Raw genomic sequence first — 22,946 nt, forward strand, 5'->3', positions numbered from 1 at the left:
GTAACAAAAATAAGTGAAGCAGATTAGGTGTAAGATAAAAGGTATGATGAGGACTACAGCGACTTGCCACAGATCCAGTGTTTAACTCTTAACTTATGGAAATAATGTTAAGAAAGCTGAAGTGATTACACACAACCCCCTCAAAATAAAAAGTACTATAGATAAACTAATTCTTTGGATCAGATAACAAGCAACTCTTTTCAGAACTTTTACTTCCCATAGGCTACAGTATCATTAAGAAAGTATAGTTAAGAAAATAAGTGAAAATAGGTGAGGTGGCTTATACCTGCAATCTCAACAATGTGGGGGGCTGAGGCAGGAGGATCACTCGAGACAGGAGTTCGGACCAGCCTGGGAAACACAGAGAGACCCACCTCTACAAAAAATAAAATAACCAAGTGTGTCGATGCATGCTTATAATACCAACTACTCCAGCTACTCTGCAGTCTAAGGTGAGAGGATGGCTTGAGCCCAGGAATTAGAGGTTGCAGTGAGCCACAATCACATGACTGCACTCTGGCTTGAGTGACCATGAGCCCTGTCTCAAAAAAGAAAAAAAAAAAAAAAAAGAAAGAAAAGAACCTTGGTTTTAGGCAGCTTTAGCTTTGAATTCATCATCTATAGCTACTAACTGTGTAAGCATGTTTCTTCACCTTTTTGAACCTTTTTTTCTAACAAAGGAAGAATAATAATATTATTCACTTCATAGCATACAGGTAAAACAGCATATCTGGAATTCTAAACATTCTAAAGCTATAGCACAAACTACAATTTTATTGCTCATCTTCCACATGCCAGGCCCTGAGTGAAGCCTCTTTACTCTCCTTATCTCATTTTATTAAATCCTCACCCCATTTGCTGCACAAGAAACTGAGGCCAAGAGAGAATGAAAGCCCTGTAATGGGAGCAGAAAGCAAGAAGCACTTGCTCTGGCTGGATTTTTTCCAGGCTTCCTCAAAATATATGAGACAACAGCATAATAATTTTTTTCTTCAACTTTTATTTTAAGTTTATGGGTACATGTGTAGGATGTGCAGGTTTGTTACATAGGTAAATGTGTGTCATGGTGGTTTGCTGTGCAGATTATCCCACTGTCTATGTATTCAGCCCAGCATCCATTGGCTATTTTTCCTGATGCTCTTTCCTCCTGCAACCCCACCAACAGGCCCCAGTGTGTATTGTTCCCTGCCATGTGTGCATGTGTTCTCATCATTCAGCTACCACTTACAAGTGAGAATATGTGATGTTTGGTTTTCTGTCCCTGCATTAGTTTGCTAAGGATAATGGCTTCCAGCTCCATCTATTACCCTGCAAATGACAAAAACTTGTTCGTTTTTTTGGCCACATAGTATTCAATGGTGTATATGTACCATGTTTTCTTTATCTAGTCTGTCATTGATGGCCATTTAGGTTGATTCTGTGTCTTTGCTATTGTGAATAGTGCTGCAGTGAACATATGTGTGCCTGTATCTTTGTAATAGAATGATTTATATTCCTTTGGGTATATATTCAATAATGGGGTTGCTGGGTCAAACGGTATTTCCCCCTCTAGGTCTTTGAGGAATTGCCACACTGTCTTCCACAATGGTTGAACTAATTTACACTCCCACCAACAGTGTAAAAGTGTTTCTTTTTCTCTGCAGCCTCACCATCGTTCGTTGTTTTTTGACTTTTTAATGATAGCCATTCTGACTGGCATGAGATGGTATCTCATTGTGGTTTTGATTTGCATTTCTCTAATGATCAGTAATGTTGAGCTTTTTTTCATATGTTTGTTGACCATATAAATATCTTCTTTGAGAGTGTCTGTTCATATCTTTAACCCACTTTTAAATGAAGCTGTTTGTTTTTCTCTTGTAAATTTGTTTAAGTTCCCTGTAGACTCTGGATATTAGACCTTTGTCAGGTGGATAGATTGCAAAAATTTTCTCCCATTTTATAGGCTGTCTGCTCACTCTAATGATAGTTTCTTTTGCTGTGTAGAAGCTCTTTAGTTTAATTAGACCCCATTTCTCAGTTTTAAGCATAACAATTTTTATTGACCTTAGACCTTAGACGTATCTCTACGTCTGCCAAGGACTGGGCACATTTGCCAGTAAGTCCACTTCTTTGCAATCTTTTCAGTTTCTGTCAATTGACTGATATGCCAAAAAAAGCTCCAGCAGGCAGAGTTTTTCTAAAAACTTCCCTTCAGCCAACTCTATACTGTCAAAAGTGAATCTCCTTCACTGGACTGTAAGCTATTTCCCCAGGACCTTGTACAGTGCCCGGCACATAGTAGGAAGACAGCACTTAGATGAAGCACAATTTGAAGTCAGCAACCAGAATCTTTAGAAAAAGAAAAGTGTTTACTTCTTAATTTCATTTTGTATATCACTACAATATTTTTAGTATCTTTAGTAGCTGAAACAACCACTTGGGTGGTTTTAGATGACTTTGTGACCTAATATTTGCAACATCAACTCACTTATTTTAAAAATGATATTACTACCCCTCATTAGATCTCTGTTATTTCTTTGTTTATAAAATAAGGATGTGGACTAAATGGTTTATAAGATCCTTTGTATGTTAAATTCTCTATGATTCAAATAGCACCCACTGGTTCCTCTCTTATCTCCAATAATTCTGGGGTAATCTGGCACTTTTTTTATGCAGGTTCCCTCAGAGCAATGGACCAGCAACATCAACAACAACTAGAAACTTGTAAAAAGTACAAATTCTCAGAATTCACCCCATCCCCACAGTCTATTCTAAGGAATGTTAAGTTTGAGAACTGGCCCCTGCTTCAAGAGATGACATCATTCTTCTCCCTTCAGTCTGAGTCCTTTTTTCAAACATCAACACTGGCTCCAACACTGCAGCAGCTGCCAGCAAACACCTTCCTGTGTTCTTCAGAGAGGAGAGTACCTGGAGAGTTCTTTACATTCTACTTGTCCTGCCTCTATGACCGAATAAAATGTCTTTGTCAGACTCGTTAAAGAATTATAAGGTTAATTTTACTTCCCCCCAAGTACATAACCTCTTTCCAAAATGGAGTGTCAGTTGATAAGCAAAGGCTATTGAATTGAATGGCATTGAATGGCTTCTGCCTGGCTAAGGAAAAAATGGAGAGAGGGTGTTCATTGTATGTGTATGTGGTGTAGGATCAAATCAGAGACTAAAAATCAAGCAAAGCTACTGTCCAGGCATCACAGTCATGAAGAAGCTTCAATTTAGAACTTTGACATAATTTTTAAATTACTTCGTGTAAACTCACAGACGTACACTGTCAAAATTGAAAGAAGACCATCATTTCTCTTGTGTCCCATACTGGATCACATTGCTTGTGGTGTATTGTGAATTATTTAAAAAATTAAAATTCACCTCATAGACAACATAATTGTATTGCAGTGGGTTTTCATAAAGGTCTTTATTTTGTTCGTCTATGAAATTATTGGGGCCCATTTTTGCAATTATTCACTGTAATTGACCAGGATCCTCAATATATTGAGTTGTCCTGTCCACTCTGAGGGACTCTGGGGAGATACTTGGGATACTCTGTGTGCAGATGTGCAAGTGTAAGTGTCCAAAATTAGGCCCCAGATGGATACAATTCAACCTATGCTAATAACCTCCCCCATAAAACTAGACTCCATGAAGCACTCAAGGCACTTCCTAATTTTGTGTCTTGTCTAATTCTCTTCAAAAGTCAACAAACATTCCCCAGATTCTTACTGTTGCCAGACCCTGTATTAATGCTGAGGAAACAAAAATGAAAATGACAGGCTGTATTCTCAAAATGCTCACAGACTGCCAGGGAAAAAGACTTGACCAATAGGCACAATTTATTATAATAAATAGCATAAGGGTAGTATGTACACAATACAGACATTCACTTTAATTAGGGGAAGAGAAAACTTGCTGAAAAAGACACCCCCAAATAATGGTTATGGCACATTGCCATTACACCTTGCAGTGCAGGGACAGTTCTGGCAGAGGCCAGGGTGTCTGAAATCAGAGAGCTATTGCAAGGAGCCACAGCACGCAGCTGGGTTTTGCGCAGGATAAAGGGGGTAATGGGGGAGTGGGAGCAGATGAACCCACTGCTGCCTCAGGGGTTTCTTGAATCTCTAAACTGCTCATTCACTCCAACACCTATTCTACATTTGTTGAGAGCTTTATGGCCAAGAAAATCCAGGATACCGAACACAGGGACTTGTTAAGTTCCACCCAGGAGGTCTACCGGGGCGTCCAGAAGCTGGCAGCCAGGCTACTCAACAGCTGGGAAGCTGCAGGCTGACACCAAGCTCCAAGTTCTCCTTCCTGGAAGGTGCAGAAGACCAAAAAATATTTAAAAAATAAAAAATAAAAAGGTCTGTGTTAGTGCAAACAGATCCGTATATCAACAGAGAGTTATCAAGGTCAATGAGAAAAATTATCTCATCAGAGCAACCCCCAGTTGGAGAGTTGGAGGCACGGGCGCCTAGCGCAGCCTCTCTAATCTGGGAGTGCTGGGTCTCCCGTGCAAAGCGATCCATCAAAGCCACTTGCTGGCCTTCCCCCAGGAGCATGGCCCCCATTCTCTGGCTGGGAAGGAAAGCAGGCAGCAGTGAGAGGAAGGGTCCCCGCAGGGGGCAGCAGAGCAGAAGGGGACACCAGGTCCACAGAGGAGCAGAAAAGGAAACAGGGGCCGTGCCCCAAACCTCCTTCTGCCTGTGAAGGAACCAAGAACTGAGGATGCCCAAGCAGGTGCCAGAGGAAGGAGAAAAATGTGTGCCTTACACACACACACCTGCACTCTACAGCACACTACACATACACATAATAACATGGGCATATACTGTACACTCGCCCGCCCGTGCGCGCACACACACACACACACACACACACACACACTCTACAGCACACCACACATACACACAACATGGGCATACACTGTACACTCACCCACCCACTTGTGCACACACACACCCGCACTCTACACACACCACACATACACACAACATGGGCATACACTGTACACTCACCCACACACCTGCGCGTACACACACACACTCTACAGCACACTACACATACACACAACATGGGCATACACTATACACTCACCCACCACCCGCACACACACACGCACTCTACAACACACCACACATACACACAATATGGGTATATACTTGTACGCCCACACAAAGGTGCACACAGTACACACATATGCACACACAGTCATGCTCTGTGTCCTGCTGTCATTTGTTTTTAATCTCTCATCCTTTATGGGAAATAACTCTTTAGCCAGACATATTTTCATAAACACTTGTCCTTATGGTTCCTTTAGCAAGAGCATGGGATCTTCACCTGCTGCCCATCCTGTGGGAAGAGAATTTTTTTGTTTGGTGGTGTTGATTTAGTTTTGCTTTGTTCTGGGGAAGGCAGGAGGCAATAAACAAGTAGAGGGGAAGTCACAGATTTTGCAGAACCATCCAACATGCAGCACAGTGTGCCAAACCCGGTGTCGTTCAAGGTTCCCACCTCCCTCATCGCCCACTTATGTTCGTGTCCTTGCATTACCTCCTTCTGGGAACTGCAAGCCTATCACCGGCAGGAACCATGCCCTGACCTGGACCCGACCCCTTCTAGCCACTCCTCCCGGATTCCAAGTCTCTTCCACTCTTTCTCAATCTCCACCTTCTGGAGGAAGCTTTAAGCCTTCACTGATCTTTCCCCCCACTCGGATGTCCTGTATTTAAGTTAAAGTAACTTTACAACTCTACCGTAAAACACAATTTAGCCTGTAATTTATATCGACTTGGATTCTCACTAGATTTCAAGGATGTCAGTCTTGAAGTGTTGAGCCAGTTTGCAAGCAGCTGCAGGGCATAATCAACTTTCCAATGCATTCTGGCATGCTCCTTCAATTCCTGCTGGAACAGGGAGGCCGGCTGGGATTCTAATCCTAAAGCATGGCCAATAGATTTTAGTATACATCTATAAATACATATATAGAGAGAGAGACAGAGGCTTCATTTAAGAAGCTACCTGTTTTTCTAAATATTCTGTTTCCATGCATTTGCTAAGAACTTTTGAAGATGGTTTAGACTTACAAATTGTTCTGCAAGCACAGAATATAGTTGTCATAATCTTCAGTGGTGAAGCCATTAGGAATGGGAGACAGAATAGTCTAGAAAGGATGATCGTTATACCTGAAGCTGAGAGACAAACATTCTCTTCAAAGTTTCTGGGTGACTTAGTGAAATCAAACAACTCCTAGAATTCCTAGGAAAATTAGCTGTCCAGTATGATCAAAACATAGTGCCATTTATCCATTCTTCAGGTATTTATGAATTGCTTTTTATCTATGTTTTGGACTCTAGGCACTGGACATATAACTCTGAACAAGACAATTATGGGACTTGAACTCTAGAATTACAAATGCTGATCAACATCATGAAGGGACGGCAACGTTGAGATAACAAGGGGGAGGTAAGTGGGGAACGGGGAAGGTGTGGTGAGAATTGATTTAGACAGAGTGACTGAAGAAGGTGAGGACGTTCAAAGTAAGACCTAAAGAACGAGAAGCAGGCTGACCTCAGAGAGTAGAGAAAGGCAGTTTGTCAAGTGGAAGAGTTGTTTTGTTCAGATCTGTAGCCACTTGTTATTCAGGGCAGCTGCCTAAACAATAAGAGTCCTGGGTCACAATCATAACAGTAAACTAGCGTTTTTTGTTCATCTACAAAATGCCATCCTTAGAATATCACTCCAGGCAAGTTTATCACAAATGAGGAAATGGAGACTCATAGAGGTAAAGGGAAGCAGTGTAGATTCAGTCTGGGCCTAAAGGCCTCCTAAAGGCCTCTTGTGCTCCTTGCTAATCATACATAGACAAGTGAGCATGGCTCAGAGCCACCTAACTCTAGACTCTGAAAAACTGTTCAGTGGGTATGTCTTACCGATACCATGTCTGCAAATAAGATCTTAAACACATCACAACTATTCTACTTGTAAAACTTAGAGATCACAACTATTTTACTTGTAAAAATCAGAGATATGCATAAAGTAACTTTAGGAGTAGGAAAGGGTCAAAAAATTAAGCAAATAATCCAAGAAGTTCAGAATGCCTGCCTTGGAGCTTACTGCTATGTATTATGTATTAATGTTTACTGGAACCTGTCTTGATAGACAATAGACAGTCATTACCCGTTCTTTTCTTCTTATCTTTTCTTCCTTCATTCCACAGACACTTTTTGAGAATGTATTATATGCCAGACACCACGGTAGGAGCTCAGGATACAGATAAATACCATGTTGACATCCTAGAATTTACCAATATTATTTTGTTGAACAAAGAGAAGACGCATAAGAAAGGCTGAGATAGAAGTCACCGAAGGATTCTGTAGGGCATCCAGTGCAGCCTGGGAGAAGGAAGTGTTAGAGAGAGTGTCAGTGAAGGCTCCTTGGAGCAGGTGATGTCTGAGTTGAATCTCTGAAGCATCAGTACAAATTAATTAGGTGAGAGCTAGAGGTGAGGAGCACAGTCCAGAAAGAAATAGCATCGAATATTATGGCAGTTGCTAGGTGGCCAATATGACTGCCCCTACAATGTGGGGCATGAGGATAAACACAACAGCTGCTGTTTGAAACCTAACCAAAGACCAGGCCATGAAACGCTTTCTGTCCTGCCGTAACAAGTTTGGTCTGTACTGAGGACTAGGGAAAAATCACTGCAACTAGATAAGCATTGTTTTTACAGTACTCCCTCTGACAACTGTGAGAAGAATGAATTCGAGGGAGGCCAGGTTAGAGGCAGGATGGGGATGAGGTGCCTGCTGTGTGCCAGGCACTGTCCTAGCCACAGAACTCTCACTATGAACAAGACCAAGATGAAGTGAACCAGGTACTTAGAGAGACAAAGTTTCCCTGACAGATCACCTTTGATCTTCATGACCAGGAATGGGCTCTCTGTGCTGCCCAGCAATCAGGCTACACGGCCATTCACTCCTCCACCTTCCAGATATTTATCACTCCTCTTCTTCCCTCAAAACTGCCTCTTCCTCCCCAACCTCATACTTAGTGGTTGACCTTGCTTCCTACTTTACTGAGGAAATGGAAGCAACCAGAGGGAACTTCCACAGACTCTCAACACCACATCTACATGCTTTCAGAGCCTGCATGTCCTGGACCCCCTACCTGACATCAGCAGTGAGCTTGCCGTGCACCTGCCAAAAGCCAGTCTCTCCGTGTAGGCACTACTAGATGCCGTTCCCTCTCACCTGCTCCAAGCAATTCTCTCTGCCTCTTGCAAGACATTTTTCTTTTCCCATGAATCATTCCCATCAGCATATACATATGCTGTCATTCCTTCCATCCTAAAAATCTTTCTCTTGACTCATTTTCCCCACCAGCTACTGTCATGTTTTTCTGTTCCCTTTGTTGGACATCTCGCAAGAGTTGTCCATACTCACTGCCCCATTTTGTCTTCTCCCACTTATTTTTGTAAACCTATTTTCATCATGCTTTAGGCCCCACTGTTCCACAGAAATTATTCATCTAAATCCAATGGACAATTCTTAGTAATCATGTTAAGTGACCTATTTATTATCAACATAATACAGTTGCATAAATCCTCTTCTTAAATGTCTTTTCTTGATCTTGGTTCCAAGGCACACATTTTATTGCTTTTCTCTATCTTACTGGTCATTGCCTTTTTGTTTTGGGGGAGATTTCAGATTTTTTCCACAACTCTCTATGTTAGAAAGTCTTAGGGTATCACCCTTGATTCTCTTCTCTCTGTATAGTTGTAACATCTATATGTCAACACTTCAACTATGTGTGTACATATATATACACACTGAACAAATATATCTGAACAAATATATATATACACACACATCTATATATGAATAAAAATCTCACCCATTCCTTCAAATTCCAGCCTCACATGTGCAACTGCCTCCTTAATGCCGCCTCCACTAGAACATCTAATGGAAACCTCAAACTTCACATGTCCAAAACTGAACTCCTGGTCTTACCTTACAAAACCTGCTCTATTCAGCCTTGTCCATCTCAAGGGATAGCAACTTCGCTGTTTCTAGTTGTTTGGACCAAAACTCTTGAGTATCACCTTAGCTTACCTCTGTTTTATATGCCCCACATTCAATCCTTAAGCAAATCCTTTTCTACTGTCATAAGGTAGCTAAACTTCTTCTACTTCTGGCTGCCTTCACTGCTGCTACTTGACCAGAGAGCCATCACCACTTATTTCAGAAACCTCCTGAGATGTCTCTGTGCTTTCATTCTTACTCCCTAAAACTCTGTACTCAGCACTAGAACAACCCTCTTGAGATATGAATATCACTCTTTGCTTAAAAAAAAAAAAAAACAAAACAAAAAACCCTGAGTAACAGCAAAGGTACCTGAGATACCTACCTTGCTTTCCCCATCACCTTTTAAACCTCAATCTACTTTCTCTCCTTTGCTCACTCTGCTTCTGCCATTCTGGCCTTCTTACTGGCTGGCGGGTCTTCAAACTCTTCAAGTATACTTTTTCCTTAAGTTCTTTCTATTGAGTGCTTCTGTTTTTCTTCTAGATTTCTCCTCTCTATATTCCCTCACCTCATTTAAGTCTTTGCCCAAGTGTCACCTTTTTTGGGGAAGGCCTACCTTGAGCATCCTATCTTAAATGGTAACCTCTGACCCCACCAACTTTCTTGGTTCTCCTTACCCGTTCTATTCCATAGCACTTGCCACATTTTAATTTACAATATAATAAAGTACTCGCTTATTATATTTTATGTTTGTTATTGCTCTCTGCCAACTAGAATATAGGCCTCTGAAGAAGAGAGAGTAGAGATCCTCAAGAACACATTTGGTTCCCCTATGTGTTTCATCTATCTAAAACAGAGTCTGCCATATAATAGCATTTAATGAATATTTGCTGACCTAACAAATTTCAGCTAAGAAGTCTTAAGAAGAAACTGAAGAATGTGGGCCAAATACAGGACAGTGTCAATGCAGAAAAGGGATGAGATACAAGAGATTTTAAAAGGTAAAATTAAAAGTTCTCTTTGAGTGGATTCAGTGACAGAAGACAGGAGTAAAGGGTCATTCTAGGGAAGTGTGTCTGCTTAAGCCTAGAAAAGCAGGCAGGTAACACAGTTTAAGGAAGATGTGGGGAAAACAGCTTAGATGAGATCAAGAACTCCTTCTACATTGGTGTTTGGGGTGTAGCAAGGATGGAAGGCTGCAAAGATAATTTGGTAAGTGTTAAGACCAGAGTGGGTAGGGAAAAAAAAAAAAACAACTTTAAGGAAACCCTTAGGAAGGCATCTGTTTTCTGTGACAGAGGAAGAAATGCATTGAAAGGCAATCACTGGATATGAAGCAGAATGCTGAGCAGAGAGGGTACTTGAGGAAATTAATGTAGTCATGGAGAAAGACTGTAGAGCATCAGGTGCTCAGCAGAGGTTGAAGGTCTTGTATTAGTGAAAATTCCTGGGGTGCCTTCCAATGGCAGGCTGGGAGAGGAGCAAAGAAAGCAAACATCTGAGCTTTTCCAGCATCAGATTTCTGTAAGGAGAGGACTTCAGAAGGCTAAGGGGCAAAAGAGGTGAAAAGGAGTGGGATGTTTGAATGTGGGTCATGATATGTTGGCTGAATAGGAGAGAACTGATCCTAAACTTTCTAAATTTATTTTTCCTCTTCTTCTTGTAGTCAGTTAAACTTTAGCATACAAAAAGCAGTAAGCAAAACACAACAAAAGCACAACAGGGAGCCTGGCTTATTTTTCTGTAGGTATTCACTCTCAAAATAAATAAATAAAAAGCACTTTAGATGTTTTCTTAACACTGAACTATGAATAGTTATAAAACATCATAAATATTCGTTTACATTGCAATCTGCTCACAGAAAAGAGATGAGTTTAGTTGCAATAAAATTAAATCGACCAAGCATTGAAATCTAATGGGAATCTTTTGTTCATTTATGTCGCATTGCTAAGTATTCAGGCTCATATTGACTCTTTCACAATAAATATTTCATTTCTTCTTAAATTTATGATCAGTCAAGTTGCATTTATTATTAGCCTCACATGACTGATAAGAGTGGACAGTATTGTTTATTTGCCTTTTATTGTTAAACTTTCTATTGTTAATTTTGATAACTTGTGCAAAGCATGGAAAAATTTTTGATATTTTTGATTTATATGGGGTGTCAATCTTCTGGAACAGTTCCTGAGTTTCTCATTCCATTAAATATAAGGTATTATGATAAAGGAAAAACTAGGATTCTAAAACTAAGCTTCAGAGTGACTATACCTGGACTTTCTTAAAATGTTAGTTAAAACAAAAGTGTTATTGGCAAAAGCAAGTCAGCCCCCCTCCCTATCTAATGAATGGAATAACTGAAGGAACAAATGTGTTTTTGTATCACATAGTTATCATATAAATCTGCTCTATATCATGATCTTGCTCTAGTTGATGCTATGTTCTTCCTCACCATTCTGTTCACGTAAATACTACTTATTTGAGCGACTCATCAGTTTAAGTTCCACTCCCTCTGATCGCCTTCCAGTAGAATATACACCAATCACATATTATGAGCTATTCTACCCACACAGCTCAGAGTGATCTGAACCCAGCATTCTTCAATTTCTTCTCACACTATTCTGTCCCTCAGACACCATGATCCAATCTCACTGGCTTTCTTATTAGCTCTTTCCTGCCTCAGGGCCTTCTTATGTGCTCTCTCCTTTGATAGAAGCCCTCTTTCTCAGATCTTCCCATGACTGCATTCTCATCATTTAAAACTCTGCTCAAGTGTCACCTCCTCCTGGAAGTCTTCCTGACTACTCCAATAAAGCTCCTGTTCCTGTCACTCCACAAATGTTGATTCTCTAAGAAGCCACTCTGTTTTCTTCTTGGCACTTATCAAGTCTGGAAATTGCATTGTTTATTTTTGTATTTGCTTTTGGTCTGTCTTTTTTCATCCTTAGTGTTATATTCCAAAAGAAGCAAAACATCTCATTCCTCCTCATCAGAGTATTCCTGGGCCCAGAGAAGACACTACCACATATTAGCTACTCAAAAAAGACATTATCTGACATTTAATGGTATGAGGAACTCAGGAACAGTTCCAGAAAATTGAAATACCCTATAATTATTTTATGTAGCTCTTTGTCCATGGCACTAAACTTAGAGAAAAAGTTAGAGGCTAGGATGAGAAAATATCAGCTTTGAATCTCTTTCTTTATCAACTCAAGAAGACAAGTAGGTAATGCTTCCCCTTCCTACCAAATAAGAGTTAAATGAGTAATGAACGAGGAAGTGCCCTGAATATACAAACTGTGATTAAATATGATCATTTGATGGGTAAACTCTTATTATGCCTTGCTATCCCATGTTGTATCATGTTTTATTTCTATTTGAGACTTTTTGCATATTTGAGAACTTTTGCATATTATTAAATATTCTTTGAAAACATGATTTAGTGACTATGTAAAATGCTTTTAAGTGTATGAATGTATAATTTTAAATCTTCCATAATATAATAAATTGAGCATTTATCTGATTATTGTTTCAGGATGGGTCTCCAAGAATTAATACATAAAAAGATAAATTCTGTGATACTCTGAATACAATGACAGACTGGTAATATCTTCCCATTATAAAACAAGAATTTTTTTTTCCTTAGCACTCTTAAGGGTGGGAAATAATTTTCTATAGTTATATAATGTGCATTTCTTGGATTATAAATGAAACTGAGCATTTTTATATATTTATTGAATATTTGTATTTCTTTTTCAAAGAATAGCTTGTGAGATTTTAACCATTTTTCTCTTGGGTTTAAGGACTTTTTTCATTTAATCAATTTGTGTGAGCATGTTATAGATTGATAGCTTCTATCATTTGTCATGAATGTTTCAAATACTTTCCTAATGCGTCATTTATCTTTAATGTTATATATGACACAGAATTTTCCATTTTTGAGCATATTTATTGATGATTTTTCTGGCTGTGATTCTCTGTTGCTGTTATGCTTAGACAGTCCTTTCTTATTTTTAGATCAAATAATTATTGATATTCTTTTTTCCCCCAGTTCTGACAGGATTTCATTAACTTCTAATTTGCCTGTATGTTTTTCGGTAGGTAAAGGGGAAATTTTGCTTGTTCCCCACTCCTATATCTACCTAAACATTGTGTGCTCATGTTTGCTTTTATCCTCCATGTACTAAACATTCCATAGGCAGTGCTGCATGTTCTATTCTGATTTACTGGTTGAATCTTGCCCTAGCACTATTCTGTTTAAGATTATTTAGATAAATTACTACATGGTTGGTTATCAAAGTGAGATACCCATTTTTAAGTGAACTCTTTTTCTTTTTAAAAACTGCATTGGCTATCTCTATATGTTAACTCATTCAGATGAAATTTAGATTATTTAAGTTATAAAAGGTTAAGAATTTTTTATTGAAATTATATGAAACCTACAAATTTATTTGGCAAAATTTTATGAGTTTACAATTTCAGTCTTCCATTACAAAGTCAAGAACCTATGCTTCTCTATTTATTTCAAAAAATAAATAGAGAGAAATGCACACTAATATTATCATCTAGCATCATATCATTAAATATTTTAATAGGTAAAGTATCAAGGAGTGGTCATTCTGTTGATTTAAGGTATGGTATATTGAAAAATCCATTGTAAATATGCACATGATTATTATCATCTAATATCGTATCATTAAATATTTTAGCAGGTAAAGGATGAAAGAACTGATAACAAGTGAGTGAGATCAGACCAATAATAATGCAGGTGTGTTAGAGGACAAGGCCAGTCCTAATATCCCTGTGCTAACCATCTGAGGTGATGGGAGTCTAAAACCAATGTATTAAGCAAATAGTTTTTAGAAATAGAAGCTAGGACCCCAGTCAAAACCAGAAATATAGTCATTAGTCACTGGACAGAAGTGTTGAGCAGAAGCATTAGCCAATAAAAAATGAAAGACTCAATACAAGATATTATGGCAATTTCAAAAGAATTCAAGACAGAGAAAGAAGGTAATAAGGTGGCATAGAAGTTAAGCTACCAGTCAAAAAGTTTTTTTTTTAAAGGAAGTACCATAATAGAAATAACAAAATAGTTCCAGAAAGGAGGACACTACTTGGAGTCCTTGGAATCTTAGCCAAACATCATGAACTTTTCCATTCACTAATTCCAGGCTCAAAGATTAGCTTTTGGCTACTTAAGTCACTCTCTTCCTCTCATCATCTGAATACAGTGAAAGCAGAGCAGGATGGTGATTAGGGCTATGATCCTGGACAGTCAATGAATATTGTGAAGATACTGGGAATCATGTCATAAGCAACAAGAGAGAGAAGAGAGTGGCCAAAAAACAAGTTTGAGAGAGTCTGCCTATCACAAATATCATGCAGCTCACAAATTTGCGAATGGTGTTTGAGTGAAAAGGGAGATAGGAGAATTTGAAAAACTGGCCTTTCTACCGTATAACATTCTACCATAAAACACTTCACATTTAAATTGTGTGTTATAGTCAGAGTGTTTCCAAAACCACAAAACCATGATATCCTAAATCCCCTGCAGAATTCTGAGGGTTAGCCTAGGAAGTAATAATTAACTCAATTTTCTCACTAACAAAAACAAGGCAGTAAGAGGTTTAATGACTTACCCAAAGGAGCAAAACTAGTGAGGTGACGAGATCCTGAATCCAGTTTTCTGTGCCGTACAGCTAATTCCATCTCCACAATGTCTCCATTTCTGTTGCTTTTCTCGGCCAAAACCATGGCTCTCAAACTTGTCTACACCTTGAAATCACCTGGAGAGTTTTAATACTGATGCCCCAGATCTACTCCTAGAGACTCAGATTTAATTGGCATGACATGCAACCTAGATTGGATTTTCTGAAAGCTGCAAGATGATTCTAATGGAGCAAAGTTTGACAACCACAGTCACCAAACAAATGCTTCCTTCACAAAGATAACTGAGGATTTAGTAATTCCCATATCAACCAATATATGCCATTCCAAATCAACTGGTGGGGTTAGCAGGGGTGGGTGGTCTGACTTAGAGAGATAACTCTGTTAAGCAAGTATAGGGTTAATAAGAGTTAACTGGTAGGTAAAAGCAGATTTATGGAGATTCAGTGTTCAGAGTAAGAGCCAGGGTAAAAGAGCTAAAAAAGTGAAGAGATAAACCAGGAGGAGAAATAAAGGTTGGCATGTGGATGCATGTTGAGTAGATAGGGCATGGTACTACCTGGAGAAGGGCATTTAAGTAAACTTGCATGTGCCCTCAAAGCCAGTCAGGTTCAGTGAACCAACTGTGCATGGATAGCAAGGACAGAACCAGAGAAAAATGTCCAAAGCATTGGTGAGATGTCTTCAGCCAAAGGCAGAACTGGCATTTTCAGGTACTCACATACAGAGTGAACACTGAACTCTCTGCAAACAGGGAGCCTTCTACCCTTCTCCCCATCCTCAGCTCTTCTCACTTTTAAAGTGAATCAGAGAAATCAGATATTTGAATGAATGCATTCAGAAAAGCACTTTTTAGTACTAGATTGGAACTCAAAATACTCTTTTCCCACATTAAAAAAAAAAAGAATAATATAAACACAATGCTAGTGAAATAAATGTTGAAATAGCCTTATAGAAATATGTCTTGGTTTGAAGGATAAAGGAAGTGTGGTACATATACACCACGGAATACTATGCAGCCATAAAAAGAAAGAAGATCATGTCCTTTCCAGGGAGTTTGATGGAGCTGAAAGCCATTATCCTCAACAAACTAATGCAGAAACAGAAAATCAAACACTGCATATTTTCACTTTTAAGTGGGAACTGAATGATAAAAACACATGGACACATGGCGGGAAACAACACACACTGGGGTCTGCCAGTGTGGGGAGGGAGAACAACAGGAAGAATAGTTAATGGATGCTGGGCTTAATACCTAGGTGATGGGGCTGGGTATGGTGGCTCATGCCTTTAATCCCAGCACTTTGGGAGGCCAAGGCGGGTTGATCATTTGAGATCAAGAGTTCGAGACTAGCCTGGCCAACATGTTGAAACCTTGTCTCCACCAAAAATACAAAAATTAGCTGGGTGTGGTGGTGTGCGCCTATGATCCCATCTGCTTAGGAGGCTGAGATAGAATTGCTTGAACCTGAGAGGCAGAGGTTTCAGTGAGCCGAGATTGCGCCACTGCACTCCAGCCTGGGTGACAGAGTGAGATGCTGTCTCAAAAAAAAAAAAAAAAAAAAGAAAGAAAGAAAGAAAGAAAGAAAAGAAAAGAAAAGAAAAGAAAATACCTAGGTGATGAGATGATCTGGGCAGCAAACCCCCATGGCAAAATGGCAAACATTTACCTATGTAACATACCTGCACATCCTGCACACATACCTCTGAACTTAAAATGAAAATTGAAGATAAAGGAAGAAAATAAAAGAAATATATCTTAGCTTGTTAGAGCTGGTATATCAACATATAAGTTGAATAGGTGGCCTGTAAACAGCAGAAATGTATTTCTCACAGTTCTGGAGGCTGGAAAGTCTATGATCAAGGCTAGTTAGGACACACTCCTGATTTATAGAAACCGCACTTTCTAGCTATGTCCTTCCTCACATGGTAGAAGGAGCCTGGTAGCTCTCTGAATCCCTTTATAAGGGCAATAATCCTATTCATGAGGGCTTTACCCTCATGACCTAATCACCTCCCAAAAGCCCCATCTCCTAACACCATCACCCTGGGGGTTAGAATTTTAACATGAATTTCAGGGTACACAAACATTCAGACTATAACAGAATTATGTTTCAGGAACAAAGGAATTGTGAACTGAAAACGAACTGTCATGTTTAACACTAACTCTATGGAGATGGCATTATAAGTTTCAATCTAACTTTCAAATAAAATTTTAGTTCCATTGCTGCGACTTTCTTAAGAACAGGGTCTGTGTCTTACTCATCATTGTACCACTTGGGCTTTGCACAGAGCACACTTACGTTGAATTGTTCAAAGGTGGACTTGTTTATAAGTTGTGACTGCCTCTTCTTAACACAGGAATAAGTAATGCCCCTCTTAAATATTTTCGTGCACCTTTTTCCCCTCTTTTATTTTGAAATAGAGTAAATTGAAGACTAAGTGTTTTATTTGTCAAATACGAATTCAAGGACTGGAAGGCAAGTCTAAAGACCTCTTGCCTTCTTGGCATTATGATTTCTGGATGGGAGGAGGTTTCTGTCTATCTTCAGTCCAAGGCACCCACCGGCAATATTCTGAGGCTCCCCCTTCTATTTAATGTATTGGTTCTTGTACTGGTTTTATCTAGGACTTAGTGCCCTTCATCCAATTTCTCTCTTTCCTTTCTCCTCACCCTGTTTTATCGAGGTGCAGCCCTTTTTATCTGCTCACAAAAGGGAATTCCTAAGTGCTGGTTTGTGATCAAGAAGCAGCAAAGCTGTCATCTCTCTAAATATATTTTTATATTTTGCTTGGGGTTGTCACTATAAATAAGAAAAAGTATTGCTGATAGGGCTTTTCATGTGCGTACTCTCTTTCTCTCTCCATCCTCATTCACTTCATCATCTTTAGGCCCCCAGAGCTGTGTCACCACCCTGAAACAAATGGGGGAAAGCAACCAATTACATTAAAATGCAATATAAATAGAGGGAACAGGCAATGTTTAATGTGGATTTCCTGAACAACTGTTCCCATTCTGGGGGCTGGTCAAGCAAAGGAAACAGATAAGGAAGCCATTGGCTGTCATTTCGCTTGAACTATTGTGAGGATCTCAGGGTCTAGGGAAAGAATCCTCCTGAGTCTTTCCTCTTTCATAATAGTTTCATTTTTGTCCTTGTCACTCATTTGCAAGAATACAGAGACTGATGTAAGGCATCTCTGGAATAGTCTTAGGAAAATTATTCTGGGAACAGGATCAATGAAGAGGACTGTGAAAATGAACATGGAGACTTGAATCCCCTGTGCTTTCTAGAAATGGAAGGACAGAAAAATATAGCAATAGTCTTATGCAAAAATTGTCATACGCATGCCAACCTCTTAAAACAGACAAAGGCACCAAGCATCAAGGTGACCTTAGAACCTAAGAATGTGGAAAGAAGAAGTCACACATTTGGCAGGCTACCCAGACCCATGTGGAGCAGAGGTGGTAAATCTGTCACATGTTGCAATCTCCCTGGTTGTGTCCGTGGTAGATATTGTTAATGAATCACAACTTTCTCTCCCCCTCAGCCCAAATTTAGCTTTAAAATCTATTTTAACACAGTATGCCAGATATATTGCCCATCAAATGCCACCAGTATTCCAGAAGAAATCTATCTGCTATCCATGATCAAGGCTATTGCAAAACTTCTGTTTATTAATTCAGGTCAGAGAAAGTGTGATCTAGGCTTGATTCAAGCCAGCAAGCTACCTGCCTTCTGAATCTGAGCCGCCTTCTTCTGCTCTAAGTAGTCACACTCCTTACCATGATGGCCCATCATGGGTCTTTTCTTTCTCTCACCATCACATCCTTTTAACTTGCTTTCTACTCTTCCCTGTTACCTTCTGCCTCCACAGTATCCAGACAAGATTCAGCAGGGGCTGCTTTGCTGAGAAGGGAATGGAATGGATTTGAAGATGATGCTGGGGGAGAGCTACCATTTTTCTCTTAGGGGGAATAAGGGAGGAACAGTGAATGGTTTCATGTTCTGTGTTTCTAACACAGTTGCATATGTTCTTTATTGTACTCAAATTGCACATGTTCACCCTCATCCCACATAAGAAGCTCAGGGTCATCTTTGAGACTCAGCTATCTCGAGCTACACCCCAGTGTGCAGTGTGCCTTTAAATGTTCCATTCTGCTAATGGAGATATGCAAGAAAAGTCTCCAGGTACCCCAATTACCATTCTGCTCAGCTGCTATGATATCTATTTCTCATTTTTAGGTTATCTGTGGAAATCACCAAACTAATAATAGCCATTCTAATGACATCTACAAATACTTTGCCCACAAATAATAAACTGCTAGGCACTGCAAAGATAATAATTGAGCTTCACTATTTTTAGACAAAGCCTGCAAACCTGCCTTGATAGTTATTATATCCATAATGCTGACTTATACATATTTTTTAGATATGCTTTATGGCGTATTCTACCTCCTCTAATTCAAAGAACACCACAAAAGTTTGATCACAGTGTCTGAAAATTGATCTCTGAAGATTAGGTCTAATCAAATTATATTTGTCCACACTAAAACAAATAAATTTTAGCATTGATCATTTAAAATAATTTTTAATTATGATAAAACACTCTCTGAGTCATACTTATTTTCATAGTGGATATTGTATTTATCGAACTACTAAAATAAGCTTATTACCCCAAAACCTATCCATACACTGGGGGACAAAGAGTGCTAGCAGCTCACAAGTGCTTGAGGGATGTTTTCTGAGATTTTTGATTTTCAGAAGATTCTTTCCTTCAAATGTGATTTTAAAAATAAAGATAATTGAGAATAGGAGAAATAGAAGAAAGTGGTTCAATCTCCAGATCAGGCATATGACTCAGGGTAAGTGGGGTTGGCAACTATTTTCAGCTGTTAGGAGTTCTGAAATTCTTGCCTATTTCAAACTTGCTTCTTAAATTTCCCACTCATTCAGGACAACTCTCTTTTCCTGGAAGAGGCACTCATTAAACAGTCACTGTTTTATTATCTCCTGATGAATGGCAAGGTTGGAGGGAATGGGGCTTCTGTCAGGTAAACCTTGATAAGGGGGAAGCATCTGACCCTTGGGCTGCGGCCTCTTTAACCAGCTTTGTAAATACTTTAGGGACATCTTGAAGTCATGGGAACCACATTTTTCGTTGAAAAATTTTACATTACCAGAACATTTTCACAAGCCAGATTTCTAGCTTAGCCATATTCTCTGTGGAAGTTCAGCTCCTCACCTCGTCACTTCCCCACTAACATCCTCCCCCAGTCGCTAAGTGCTAAGCTAGATCCTACACACAGCCTCCACCAGTGCCTAGTTTTACTTTGAAGCTACCTTCACCCATCTCCTTTTTCCTCACGGTCTTGAACAAGCAGCTGGTCTTTTCTTATTTCATAGCTCATAATCCTTGCTGCGATGCTCACTGCACTGCCATCTCCTAGTAAAAGAACATCCTCTCAGCATTCTTCAAGCGATGGTGACTGACGCCACTTGAAGGCAATGACATGAAGCCCATCAGATTCCACAATTTTTAAAAAAGAAAAATCTGGTTTTTAGTTAGCCAGAGGGAAAGCATTAACAACATAGCTGTGCCTTGAGCTACATGCAGCAGGACAGACTCCTAGCAGACTTAACTGACTTACAAACACAAACGAAAAACATTTTGAAAGTTTCAGAAACACTGGTGGCATGGAGGGAGTGCAAGACCCTGAAGAGAATATGCTGAGGTTCTGAAGTGCGCAGGTGAGGCTTAATGATCTAGGTAAGGCTTAATGTTCATTCGACCTCACTGGCACTGGCCAGCTGGTGCCTAGGAATCTTGGGTTCACCACTACTACGTGACTTCCCTGGGTATAGAATCAAGTTTTCTTCTTGAAAAATATGAGACTCCTCATGAGCTCCTGAAATAACTTTAATTTCTACAGTGTCCACAAGAAAAGAATATTGGTAAAAGATCTTCTAGGTTTATTTTAATAAGTGAACCAATTCAATAATTAGTCTCTGAGAACCTCTGTGAGCCTAAATCCTGTTTCTGTTTGGCTTCATAAAAGATAGGTAGATGGCCCGGCGTGGTGGCTCACGCCTGTAATCCCAGCATGTTGGGAGGCCTAGACGGGCAGATCACGAGGTCAGGAGTTTGAGACCATTCTGGCCAATATAGTGAAACCCCATCTCTACTAAAAATACAAAAATTAGCCTGGTGTGGTGGCACGTGCCTGTAGTCCCAGCTACTTGGGAGCTGAGGCAGGAGAATCGCTGGAACCTGGGAGGCGGAGGTTGCAGTGAACCAAGATTGCACACCACTGCACTCCAGCTTGGGCAACAGAGCAAGACTTCATCTCAAAAAAAAAGAAAAAAAAAAAAGAGATAGGTAGATGTAGATTTCTATATCTGCTTCTGGGCTCAATCTGCTGTATGTTGTTTTATGAAAATATGTGAAGGAAATGTGGCCTCAGACCAATATGCAGATGGAAAAGTAAGAAGAATTCTAATAGCTTTTCAGATGATTGTAGATATTCTTTTTTGATAGTATACCAAAACTTAACAAGTAGTAGTGTCTTAAAGGTTAGTTGTGTGTGGAATCTGAAACCATATCAATAAGCTTTTCTTACTCTGTTATATTACAATCCATTAGCCCATTTGGTATTTTGAATGTATCTTTTAACCAAGCATAATTTCATAACATCATGGTGTCTTGGAAAATATTGGTTCACTGAATTATGCAGGTTTTTAAAATATTGACACATTTCATTTTACAACATCAAAAAATCACATTCATTATTAATACCAACAATTTCATTAGAGAACACTCTAAATATTATGAAGCTAGTAAGCTCATGGTGATGGAAATAAGTTTTCCAAAATTCAAATTTTCCCTTAAAGTTTGGATTTTACCGCTGGCAAAAAATACCATCACTCATTTTCCTAGAAATGAAAGACTCATGCTGTTCATTTTTATGGCAAATCCTAAAAGCTTAACTCTGAATTCGTATAGTTTGTCTCTCTTTCATACTTTCAGATAAAACTGACATTCCATAAGAGAAATGAGTAGTTCAGCCTGAAACTCAAATAATTGCGCAAGTATTTTTCTTCAAGATAGTCATCACACTTTGTTATGGAGCAGAAATACAGCTCTTCCTGCTTCCTTCTCATTTTGTTGCCCAGAATATTTATCATAGTTAATTATATGTGTCTACTCGAAGGGTGTTTTTGGATGACTCCACTCTCTCTCACCTCTTCTGAAAAATAAAAGGAAACAGAAATTTCTAGAAACCAAGAACCAAATGAACAAAGTCAATATTATGCCCTAAGGCAAGCTTTCCCCTACATGCTTAGAGCTAGCTCAAGGGGTGTGAATGCCTCTCCAGGTCCAGTCTCTTGGTGCCACAGAAGGGTCAGCATTGACTCTTACTCTGCACAATTTGCTTCAACCCAGTGGGGTCTTGTTAAAAAAGAGCAAGAATGTCTGCAATTCCAGATCTCATTTCATGCATAGTTGGCAGTGCATAAGCAATTTATCAGATTCCAAAACATATTTTTAAAAAGTCGATGAGGCTGAGGTCCTTTATGATTGTTGTGGATCCACATCAGGAAGAGAAACCCTTTAAGGAGAAGAATATGATATTTTCATTTGCATAAAAACAATGAAACTCCTTCAGCAGCAATTTCCCCAATATAAAAAGTGAGAACACAGCACCTTGGTGACACAGACATCTGTTACTTAAACAGATGCCACCTTCTAAACTCACTCAAGCAACCCTCTGCTCAACCAGAGACCCCTAAACCAAAATTCAGTTCGTGGATAGAGCAATATGTGCAAAGGGTGCTTTGAATAACGATTGGTTTTACCTCCCAACATCATTATGAATTTGTTTGACTTTTGTGTGTTGTTACTTTAGCAAAATCTCCTCCATCATTTCTCTCAGTAATATCTTTCTTCTAACTTAACCTCCACAATCTGCAAAATAAAATGGTTCCTTCTAAGATTCATTGCTGATTAGCATTAACCCTTCAAAAGCTAAACCATGGCTTTTGTTTGTTTCTTTCTTTCTTTTTGCAGATGCACTTTAATGACTTCACAGGACAAGGCTCTAACACTATTTAGGAGGGAAATGAAAGTTAGTTCCTTTCTTTATTTTTTATTTTTTTCTAGTGGCACAAAGGGTCCCTGCTGATGTTTTCCAGTGAAGCAATACTTTCCTAGCCTGAGACTGATAAGCGCCTTCAGAAGTTAGGCTTACACTTCTAAATCAGCAGT

The 22,946-nt window shown here is 39.3% G+C and overlaps 1 long non-coding RNA gene across 1 annotated transcript; it reads left to right on the forward strand.

The window, feature by feature from the left end:
- Positions 1-18,107: 18,107 nt before the first annotated feature.
- LOC123568064 (uncharacterized) lies at positions 18,108-22,136 on the forward strand. The gene is made up of 3 exons (XR_006691292.2): positions 18,108-18,144; positions 20,365-20,450; positions 21,708-22,136. It is a non-coding gene; the product is annotated as an uncharacterized lncRNA (long non-coding RNA).
- The last annotated feature ends 810 nt before the right edge of the window (positions 22,137-22,946 follow it).

The sequence above is a fragment of the Macaca fascicularis genome, chromosome 12 (assembly GCF_037993035.2).
Source record: "Macaca fascicularis isolate 582-1 chromosome 12, T2T-MFA8v1.1".
Lineage (NCBI taxonomy): Eukaryota > Metazoa > Chordata > Mammalia > Primates > Cercopithecidae > Macaca > Macaca fascicularis.